Genomic DNA, 12,409 nt, shown 5'->3' with positions numbered 1-12,409 from the left:
AGAATACGCTCCAAATTATGCTTCAAAAGTCCTCTCTTTTTCATATTTTATAAATTGTATTCTACAATTTGTACAACATACATGCCAGGCATCTCGTTATAATTCGCAATGTGATTTCGAATTCTTTTCACGATTGAGAAAAAAATATCGGAACGCATTATGAAATTTCCAGTTTAGAAAATGGAATTATTTATATGGTATATGCTTCCATGGGCGAAAAAAATCAAATTATAAAGTTATTTATTTATCTTTATTTTAAGCCTTGAGGTAAAGTGAGCAAGCATTTATGGAAAGATATATATGTAGTGTTTAGTCATATTTTCTTATTTTGTTTTTACCTTATGTTTTTTATATTTTCCCATATCGCTCACTCCTTTCAAGAACGTAATAAATAAAAAATCGGTAATTTTCAGTTGTGCATGTTTTTGGAATGCCCAGAAAATGTACTATATCCCAGCAAAGGAGTCATATTTTTAACTTAATATTTACCCGCTACAGAATGTGTTGTTTTTGCATTTTGAAGAAAAGGTATTGTTTAATATTTTTTTTAAATATACTAAATATTTTTCAAATGGAGAAAAAACCTTCAGGTTTTACCTAAAAAGATCTGTTACACAGTAAAAAGTTCAATAAGTGGCTAGTAATTTATTTTTAATCCATTGTATTTTATTTTTAATCTTTAAAAACGTTCTCCTGAAAAATCAAGTTTTTTGATTTATGACGTTCTTGAAAGGAGTGAGCGATATGTTATATTTTCTCGTTTTTAATATTTTCTCATTTGTTTATTTAAAATATGCTTCTTACCTTATGTTTTTCTCATTTATTTCTTTTAAATATGCTTCTTATGCCTATTTATTATACCTGTTTATTGTTTTTATATTTTGCCATGTATTAGTTTTGGTTATTTTTTCAAAATCTTTTTTGTAACTTTATTATTTGTGTTCCAGTCTTGTTAACCTTAATCCCTTGTCCTAATATGAGAAATATTACTCATCGGGAATATTGTATGTAAGTATGACTTTTTATCCATTTTTATTTTTATTTTTACCTTTCTTTGTGTATTATTTTATTTCTTAAGTTAGCTTATATTGCATGTATTAGAAAGTAGTATTAACCCTTACTTTAACATCATATTACTCATTTGATGCAATAACAACGATTTAAAAAAAGTTAATTGTGTCAAAATGTGCGGAAAGACTATTTACATGGGGAGAAACATGGACAGAATTGATTTTGCGGTGAAATGCTGCAAGATGGCGAGAATGTCATTGTAGAATTGAGTGAAATGATGACCGGCTACTAGCGTTGCGGAACGCTGAATGAGATTTATATATATATATATATATATATATATATATATATATATATATATATATATATATATATATATATATAGATCTATATATATATATAGATATATTATATATTATATATTATATATTATATATTTAGATCTTATTGTGGCTGGTTTACCAGAATTTATAATTAATAAGATTGATAGAGAAAAATTAGAAGATACAGTCGATTTATTCAATGAAGTAAAAAAACACGAAAACATTGTAAATAAAAAAAGGTTTTCGGATCAAAGAAGATATAGAAATCTAACAACTAGTGGTAAAATTAAAGATAAAAGTCCATGTAAGATTTGTGAAAAATTAAATAAGGGAACTCGATATCACCCTGAAGTAACGTGCTGGTTTAGAACAAAGGAGGATGATAAGTTTAATAATAAAAATACTATCAGACATGTAAACAATTCAGTTATAGAAGCTAAGTTAAACGAAACCGATCAAAAAAACGAATAATAACACCATTAATAAATGTCAAACTATTACTAAATGATAAAATTGAAATATTTGGAATTTACGATTCAGGTTCAAATGTTTCTCTAATAAATTCTAAGTTATTAAAACTAAAAGGAAAAGGAAACAATATGAATGAAGCAGATTTAGTAACAATTAATGGTGTTAAAAAGACAAACGGTTTGACGACTTTGAAAATAAAAATATTTGAATTGGAAAAAAACGTTGATGTATATATTATTGATGAAGAAAATTTCAAATATGATTTTTTGATAGGATTAGATATGATAAAAAAATTTAAACTAATCCAAAATGAAGACTTAAAAATAACACAGAGACAATGCTTGAAAAATGAAAATAAAAAGAAAGTAGAAAAAATTTCTACAAAATATAAAATTAAAAATAGTGAATTTAAAAATACAGAAAATAATAACAGCGAGGAATGCAAAATAAATTATAATGAACATGTAAAAGAAGAAGATTTTAAAATAAAAATAAATCATTTAAATCAATTTCAAAAATCTAAAATAAATGAACTGATTTGCAAATATAAATCCGTTTTTGCAAAAGACAAATATGATATCGGCACTGTTAGTGGATACGAAGCGAGGATAGACTTACTAGTAGACAGATATTGCAGTAAGAGGCCTTACAGATGTACTGTAGAAGATAAAAAGGAGATAGAAAAACAAATTGCAAAATTACTGGATAATAAGCTAATAGAAGAATCCTACAGTCCATTTGCTGCACCTGTTACATTGGCATTTAAAAAAGAGGAAAACAAAAAATCCAGACTGTGTATAGATTTCAGAGACTTGAATAAAATAGTAGTGCCTCAAGCCCAACCATTTCCTTTAATTGAAGACCTAATGATAAAGACCAGGAATTGCAAATTTTTTTCAACACTAGATATAAACTCAGCGTTTTGGTCTATTCCTTTACGAATCGAAGACAGAAAAAAGACGGGATTTGTTACACAAGAAGGACATTTCCAATGGACTTGCCTACCATTTGGATTGAAGACCTCACCAGAAATTTTTCAAAGGATACTAGGTAACATATTAAGAAAGTATAAACTTACTGATTTCACCGTTAATTACATAGATGATATTCTTATATTTTCTAAAACTTTTGCTGAGCACATTAAACATCTAACGCAGTTGCTGGAAGCGATCGAAACGGAAGGTTTCAGGTTAAAATTTACAAAATGCGCATTTGCGTCAGACTTGGTAAAATATCTAGGTCATATAATTCAAAATAATTCAATAAAACCAGTAAAGGATAATTTGATTTCAATAAAGAATTTTCCTGTTCCAAAAACGATAAAAAATGTAAGACAATTTCTGGGGAAAATAAACTTTTACCATGAATACATACCAAAGAGTGCAATAATACTAGATCCATTGCATAACTTACTAAGGAAAAATCAAAAATTTATTTGGTGTGATAAATGCCAAAAAGCATTTGAAATAACAAAAAGCATGCTTTGCTCACAGCCCGTTCTAGAAATTTTTGATCAGGATTTACCAATCAACATTTATACCGATGCTTCTTTAGAAGGTGTTGGGGCCATTTTGAAACAAAAGCAGCCCGATGGTAGAGAAAAACCAGTGGCATACTTTTCAAAAAAACTAAATGAAGCTCAGAAGAAAAAAAAAGCAATATATTTAGAATGTTTAGCAATTAAGGAAGCAGTAAGATACTGGCAATACTGGTTAATAGGTAAATCATTTACGGTTTATTCAGATCACAAACCTTTGGAAAATATGAATCTGAAATCTAGGACCGATGAAGAGTTAGGTGATTTAACATATTATTTATCGCAATATGAATTTGAAATAAAATATAATCCAGGAAAGAAGAATTTAGAAGCAGATTGTCTAAGCAGGAATCCAGTATTAGAATCGAGTGAAAATGCAGATGAACAATTAAAAGTTGTAAATTTGGTTAAATTAGAAGATATTTTAAGAGATCAGAATAAAAATGAAAGAATTCAACAGAAAAAAAACAAATGGATTGAAAAAAACAATGTCTATTTTAAAAAGGTCAAGAAAAAAGAAAAAATAATTCTTTCAGAACCGTTTAGCATCGAAATCATAAAAGACATACATGAAAACCTATGCCATATTGGAATTGGACAAATGCAAAAGACTATTAGTCCACATTACGCAGCCAAAAATTTGACGAAAAACATAAAAACAACTTGTAGAAATTGTGAAATTTGTATTAAAAATAAATCAAGAGGACAAAAGAAATTTGGATTTATGTCTCATCTAGGCCCGGCCACAAAGCCTTTTGAAATAATATCTTTAGACACAATTGGAGGTTTAGGAGGTTCAAGATCAACAAAAAAATATCTACATCTCTTAGTGGATCACTTTACAAGATACGCATTTATTTTAACCTCGAAAACTCAGAATGCAAATGATTTTATAAAACTAGTCATGAAAATAACAGAAACCGAGGATATTGGTATGCTTCTCACCGACCAATACCCAGGAATAAACTCGAAAGAATTCAAGGAATTCTTAAATGACAAGCGGATCCCAATAATCTTCACTGCAGTAAATGCACCATTCTCAAATGGCCTAAATGAAAGGCTGAATCAAACATTGGTGAACAAAATCAGATGCAAAATAAATGAAAAAGGGAAAAGAAGAGCATGGACCACAATAGCTCAAGAATGTGTTAGTAAATATAATAATACTAATCACTCAGTCACTGACTTTTCCCCAAGTTATCTTTTATATGGTACAGATGTAAATATTTTACCCAACGAATTAAAACAAGGAAAATCTAATAATGACTGGATTAGAGACAGGCAAATAGCGCTTGAAAATACAATAAAATCACATAATTACAATAAAACATTATTTGACAAAAATAGAATAGGCTGCGAATTCAACGTAGGAGACATGGTGTATGTGGAAAATGGAAACAAGCTAAACAGAAAAAAATTGGATGAACTAAAAATTGGACCTTATAAAATTATTGAAAAAATTTCTAACTCAATATACAGAATTGATACAGGTCACAAAAAAATAAAATCAAACCTTTATCATATCACTAAACTTATACCAGTCCCTTCACTTCAAGGAGATGATCCGGAGGACGAGTGAAAATTTTACTATGAATTTTCTTCCCCAAGGGGGGAGATGTAATAAAATAACTAGGTACCTACCTATACATTTTATTAAGTACTTATAAAAAGTACCTACATATTATAAAACAGTTCTACCACAGATGTCGCATGCGTCGCACAGAATTAAACAAAAGAGATCCGATAGGAAAAAATAACTGTCAGAATCAGATAGATAGATAGATAGATAGATATAAAAATTATTGTAAAGATTAATTAAGAATAAACTTTTATTGTCGTTTCTTTAATTACAAAGCAACACATTGTTTATTTTATTATTATACACCCACTTTACATATTATTTACACTTAATTTTCAAAAGGAAAATATTACCACGTTATATATATATATATATATATATATATATATATATATATATATATATATATATATATATATATATATATATATATATATATATATATATATATATATATATATATATATATATATATATATATATATATATTTATTTATAAATAATCTGAAAGCTAACGGCATGCCAGCGTTAAAGGGTGGGTTTGACTCGAGGAGAAAAGGGTGGAAACCATTAGAATAAAGATATAAATATAAATGAGTATTCATTCCGGTAGTTTTCTTGCATTTTCATTTGGATACTGAATCGTAATGGAAAGCGAACCAGGGGATGATTGTTTCTGGAATAATGAAGCTCTTCCAGGAAGGGGGGAGGCCATTTGGCCTACCTCGGAGGATATTGTTCCAGATTCAAGACCGCTCCTCTCGCGGTGCATTATACGCGAACCCCTTTTGAATTCTTTGTATCGCGGAATATAGAGAACCCACTAAAACATTGTTCATTTCGAACTTCTTTGAAACCATGAGAAATAATCATTTTTCATTGAAGTTTCACTTGTATTTTACAATATATTGATTCAGCCTTAACTTTGATTATATTTTTATTGAAAATGTTAATGAAGGGTTCCTGTGGATATATTTTTATTATTAATATAATAAAACATTAATCAAAAAGTTTTTTTCCACATTTATTTTATTCGACAAGGGTTTCGCCTTTATCGACATCATTGGACTGGTCGAATAACTATATAATATTTGTATTTATAAACATAAAATGCAGTCCCACCAAGAAATGTCCGTAAAAAAACAATTTTTTTTATTCGTTTCGTTTGGTTTTTTATCAGTTTTAACGTTATTTTGAAACAGTTTTAGTTATTTTTTTGCAACTAACGCAATCGTTTCAAAGATCTATAAATTATTCTACGGAATGGATATACTGGTTTTATTTATGGATACCGTTTTGCTACGTGTTTTCAGAGAGTTTATGCTTTAATTTCAACAAATTAATCTATAGCGTGATGTTTCACGTTATTTTAAAACATTTTGGTGCAATTACCGCAACCGTTTTGAATAATACTGAATGGAGAGATACGTTTTGTTTGTGTATACTTTTTTGGCATGTTTTTTTCAGTGAGTTTGTACTTTAATTTCATTAATTTCATATGCACATTTAATCATTAAAATACTGAAGATAAAATTTCCACTGCAGATTGATATTTTACGTTATTTAAAAATGGTTCAATTTTTGTGCAACTAACGCAACCGTTTCAAAGATCTACCAATTTAAAGATTCGTTTTGTTTATGTATACTTTTTGGCATGTTTTTTCAGTGAGTTTACGCCTTATTTTCAATAATTTATTGTGTTTTTTTAATCATACAATACTCAACATACAATACCCAGTGCAACGTGATATTTCACGTTATTTTAAAACAGTTACAATTATTTTTGTGTAATTAACGCAAACGGTTTTATACGTCTACTAATTATTTCACAGACTAGAAAGATTCATTTTATATACGAATACCTTTTTTGTTACGTGTTTTCAGAAAGTTTATGCTATAATTTCAACAATCTAGTGTGTACATTTAATCATTCAATACTCATTCAATACTGACTATATTATTTCGAGAAATAAAAATACTTTGTGTTCTGATACACTCACATTTTTATTAACCAACTAGTTTCGGCAGCAACCCGTTGCCCTCTTCAGGGTTTAATTTATTACTAAACATATATATATATATATAAAAAGAGAAGGGGTAATGGTGAACACCGTTACCCCCACCCCTACCCTTTTGAAACCCAACAACTTGTACACCGTTTCTTTTTTTATATACTACTACTACTACTACTACCATCACGCCGTTTCCCCGCAGGGGTAGGCAGAGAGGATGGAACGCCACACTCTTCTGTCCTGACATACACTCCTCGCCTCCTTCACATCCATACATCTAGTCATACATGCCCTCCGATTACGCAGACTTTTGACACCGCCAGATTTTAGGTTCTGATTGATCTGATCGTGCCAAGTCTTTTTCGGTCGTCCACGTTCTGTTTTCCCTCTCACATTCGCCACATATATTTTCTTAGTCATTCTCTCGCTATCCATTCGCTCCACATGTCCATACCACCGCAAAGAACTCTTCGTAATCTTTTCAATTATTCCTCGTTCAGCCTTACATTCCATTCTTATATCGTCGTTTTTTATATATATGTGTAGTAATAAATTAAACCCTGAAGAGAGCAACAGGTTGTTGCCGAAACTAGTTGGTTAATAAAAATGTGAGTGGATCAGAACACAAAGTATTTTTATTTCTCGAAATAATATATCAAGATGATCCACAAAGTTAATGCTTTCAATATTCAAAACATAATACTGACTTTCTTAACAACATAATCGTTAATTATTTACTTTAATTTAGTTGTTGTGTAATACTAGTTCAAACTTGCTGAAAGCTGACTCTTATTATCTGTCGGTAAACACCAAGCCTTACAACTAAATATCCAGGGTAACTTAATATTATAATTACTATTTGCGTATCATTAAAGATGTATTTACATTAAACTGAAGGCTGATGAGACTGGCTACACGAGGATTGGAGGTAAACATAATTCACGAGACAAGTTCGCATAAATAAGCACAGTATTGATCAATCGGCTTGCGAGATTTCAATAATATTGTGGCGTCTTTTGTAGAATTTAATTCCAATAATACGTAGAAGGAATCAAGATATTTTCTATATGCGTATTGTTGGGACTATGAAGGACGTAGACCCCCAGGCAGACCTCCAAAAAGGTGAAGAGATAGCTAGCAGTCAATATCCCAAGATACTGAGGATCTATAAAAAAAGAAGAAGAAGAAGAAGAGTATTTATTGTAACTGCAGACTGTTGGTAGAATTCCATATTGAATTGTTGGGTAACATATCCAAAATAAAACAAGGTTTTTGTTGGATGGAATTCTACTTATATTTACGTATAATATGTGACGCGTTTCGTCTTCTAAAGACATTATTGAACACTGCAATATCTAGATCAGTGTTTGATACTGTCTTAATAAGACGAAACACTCCTTGAGTGTTTGATAATGTCCTAAGAAGACGAAACGCGTCACGTATTAAGATATACATAAATAAATGTAGAATTATATCCAACAAAAACCTCGTTTTATTTTGGATATATTACCCAACAAGAAGAGTATTGTTGGGTATGTATGAGTAGATGCATGAACGTGGAAGAGGCGAAGAATGTTTGCAAAGACAGATTGGTGTTGCGTTCTTTTCTCTCTGTCTACACCTGCGGGGAAGCAGCGTGATGGGTAGTTAGTTAGATAGTTAGTTAGATCGCAATCAGAGAATGTACAAAATAAGGTATGCAGTTGACAAAAATAAAGAAAATAAATTAATAAATAAATAATAAAGTTCTAAGGGCCGATTAATTGATTTCTTATAACTAACTAACTAACTAACCATCACGCCGCTTCTCCGCAGGGGTAGGCAGAGAGAATCGAACGCCACACCACTCTGTCTTTGCAAACATTCTTTGCCTCTTCTACATTCATGCATCTCCTCATACATACCCGACGATTATTACGACTCCTGACCCGGCCACTTTCAAGTATTTGACATACCTGATTGTGCCAAGTTTTCCTCGGTCGTCCTCTGCTTCTTTTTCCAACTACATTCGCTCCATAAATTTGTTTAACCGTTCTTTCTTCACTCATACGCTCCACATGTCCTAACCATCTCAACACACCTTTCTTAATTTTATCGATAATGCTTATCTCAGCCTTACATTCTTTCCTTATTTCATCATTCGAACATCTATCAAACATCGTTTTGCCACACATTCGTCTGAGGGATCGCATTTCGACTGCATTCAGTCTGCTTTCATCCTTCTTTTGCCAACTCCATGCTTCGCTTCCATACATAAGGGTTGGAACCAGAACTCCATGATTTCTTATTTAGACATTTAATTGAATTTTATCATTGTCATTCTTTTTTAAACGTTTTTTTTTTCATATTTTTTTTTATGTACAAGCTGTTTAATTCCCAAACAAATAAAATGATTAAAAAATATAAAATTATACAAGACGAATAAGACGAATAAATGAGTTTTGTGACAAATTTTGATTGATATAAGATATTTAATCCACTGTGTCCATTGTATTGTTGTATGTATTGTATTGTTTTAATGGATCATCCTTATTAATTTATTATGAACTATACGTATCCACCATCAGCTTAAGACATACTAAAAATGCTATAAATCCTTGTACATAATATACAATGATTTTCTAAGGCAACTAAAAAGTAATATTTCTTGAATGTTTTCCGCAGATACATTTTTGTTCAACTTTATACAAATAAATAACTTAGTTTTAACCACATTTTTAGTAATACAATTTATCCTACCGGTTTCGACAAGAACCTTTTCATCATCAGGTTAAATTGTATCAATAAAAAAGTGTATTAACTTTGTGGAATGACATTTAAAATTAAACACTTGAATATACCACTTTAATGAGTTTTATTTTATTTACGACTAGTTTCGAAAACGACAGATGTTTTCATCTTCTGGTACAAATTAAAATTAAATGTTAAATTAAACAAATCCACTATCAGCTTAAAGACATATAAACTAAATATGCTATAAATCCTTGTACATAATAGAAAAGAATTTTCTAAGGCAGCTTAAAAATAATATTTCTTGAATGTTTTCCGCAGATACATTTTTTTTGCGCAGATACATATATGTGGCACATTTTATAAACTTTATAAAAATAAATAACTTAGTTTTAACCACATTTTTAGTAATACAATTTATCCTACCGGTTTCGACAAGAACCTTTTCATCATCAGGTTAAATTGTATCAATAAAAAAGTGTATTAACTTTGTGGAATGACATTTAAAATTAAACACTTGAATATACCACTTTAATGAGTTTTATTTTATTTACGACTAGTTTCGAAAACGACAGATGTTTTCATCTTCTGGTACAAATTAAAATTAAATGTTAAATTAAACAAATCCACTATCAGCTTCAAGACATATAAACTAAATATGCTATAAATCCTTGTACATAATAGAAAAGAATTTTCTAAGGCAGCTTAAAAATAATATTTCTTGAATGTTTTCCGCAGATACATTTTTTTTGCGCAGATACATATATGTGGCACATTTTATAAACTTTATAAAAATAAATAACTTAGTTTTAACCACTTTTTTAGTAATACAATTTATCCTACCGGTTTCGACAAGAACCTTGTCATCATCAGGTTAAATTGTATCAATAAAAAAGTGTATTAACTTTGTGGAATGACATTTAAAATTAAACACTTGAATATACGACTTTAATGAGTTTTATTTTATTTACGACTAGTTTCGAAAACGACAGATGTTTTCATCTTCTGGTACAAATTAAAATTAAATGTTTAAATTTGTACCACAAGATGAAAACATCTGTCGTTTTCGAAACTAGTCGTAAATAAAATAAAACTCATTAATGTGGTATATTCAAGTGTTTAATTTTAATAAAATAATAAAAAAAGTGGTTAAAACTAAGTTATTTAATTTCATAAAGTTTAAAAATAATAATTAAAAATTAAACTTAACATAACCTAACATAACCTGTTATACTTTTAACCTAACCTAACATAACGCATTCACAATTTGGAATTGTTTGTAGATTTAAATTTTAGATAAAAATATGATTACATTTTTTAAAAAAGTGATCAATCTTCAGTGAAACGTAATGTTTTGTTAAAATCGATGCTGCGAAATTTTGCGAACATTAAGCTATCACCCTTATCGGATGATTCCGGTGAGGGTTGAATTTAAGGGGTTGGATTGAGAGGGATGGAGCCTCTTTGAGAGATTGAGACTTCAGTAAAATTCTTGAAAAGATGACAAATAATAGGAAACTCCAAAACGGAAAGAATCCCGACAAACGGTCCTAGTAAAAATGTTATTTGATGTGAAAATATAAAATATAATGGTTGGAGGTTGAAACATTTTCTTCGCTTGGAAATATCGTAAAAGTACTACGTGCTTTTTCAGCGAAATTTTATGCAAAAAATGACGCGTTTATAACTCATCTCGTAAAGTTTAATTGCTCTCAAAAAATCGTAAGAATTTTTAAATGGCGACAGTAAAATAATTGTCATCTGCCATTTAAAAAACGATTTTAAATCCTATAAAATAATATTATTTTTTGACATCTCATCAAAGATGAAGAAAAATATGGAAGTCTGGGCATTTACGGGGCTGACGACCGTCATAGGCTGGTTTAAGTGCTCACTTTACACACGTGTAACATTCACCAATTCTACCCATTATTGACAACCACACTACTTAAATTCTTGGAAGCTCTATATATATGAACCAATTTAGAAACCTTGTTCTTGAATCACTAGAACTTCACTCGACACATCTATTGGTGAGATGTAAAGAAGCTTTTTATTAAGCAGAAACTCTTATATTAGTATGTGAGGTCTATAGTGTATGAGGTATATGGCCTATAAAATAACTTTATAGCTTTTATAATTTATTTCTTGAATGTTTTCCGCAGATACTTTGTGGCACATTTTCTCTTCTCCGTCTTATTCCTCATTGCTGAGGGTTGTGACCCTTGCAGAAGCAATGACTCTTCTCCAGTTATCCCTTGACTGCGCTGCACGTAGCGCTCCAACCACCGAGGTGCCTGCTGCTGCCTTAATTTGATCGGTCCATCATGTGGGGATCTTCCTCTCCCTCTCTTTCCCTCCAGGCTACCGATCACAACTAGTCGTTCCAGGCTATCCTCGTTGCCACGCGCAACGTGTCCAAAGAACTGGAGAATCCGTCGGGTACAGATATTGGCCAGAGTCAAGCCAAGGCACATTTTATAAACTTTATAAAATTAAATAACTTTGTTATAACCACTTTTTGCAGATAGCGGACTCTTAAGTCAGAGTTTTTCGGTTCGAACCCTCTCTACCACAATTCGAAACCTATTTCTAATCATGAGCCGCTTAGGCTCACAGAAATAGTATGTAATTGTAGTATTTTTGTAAATAATAAAAGCACAAATATTTCTCTTTTTAATATATATATTTTTAAAAATTAAGTATTATAAAATTTCAAACCAACTGTGACGTGTCTAAGTATCGA

The sequence above is a fragment of the Brachycentrus maculatus genome, unplaced genomic scaffold, assembly GCF_059751285.1.
Source record: "Brachycentrus maculatus isolate JH-2025_06_01 unplaced genomic scaffold, ASM5975128v1 h1tg000394l, whole genome shotgun sequence".
In the NCBI taxonomy this organism is placed as follows: Eukaryota; Metazoa; Arthropoda; class Insecta; order Trichoptera; family Brachycentridae; genus Brachycentrus; species Brachycentrus maculatus.
This window is presented reverse-complemented; position numbering follows the sequence as displayed.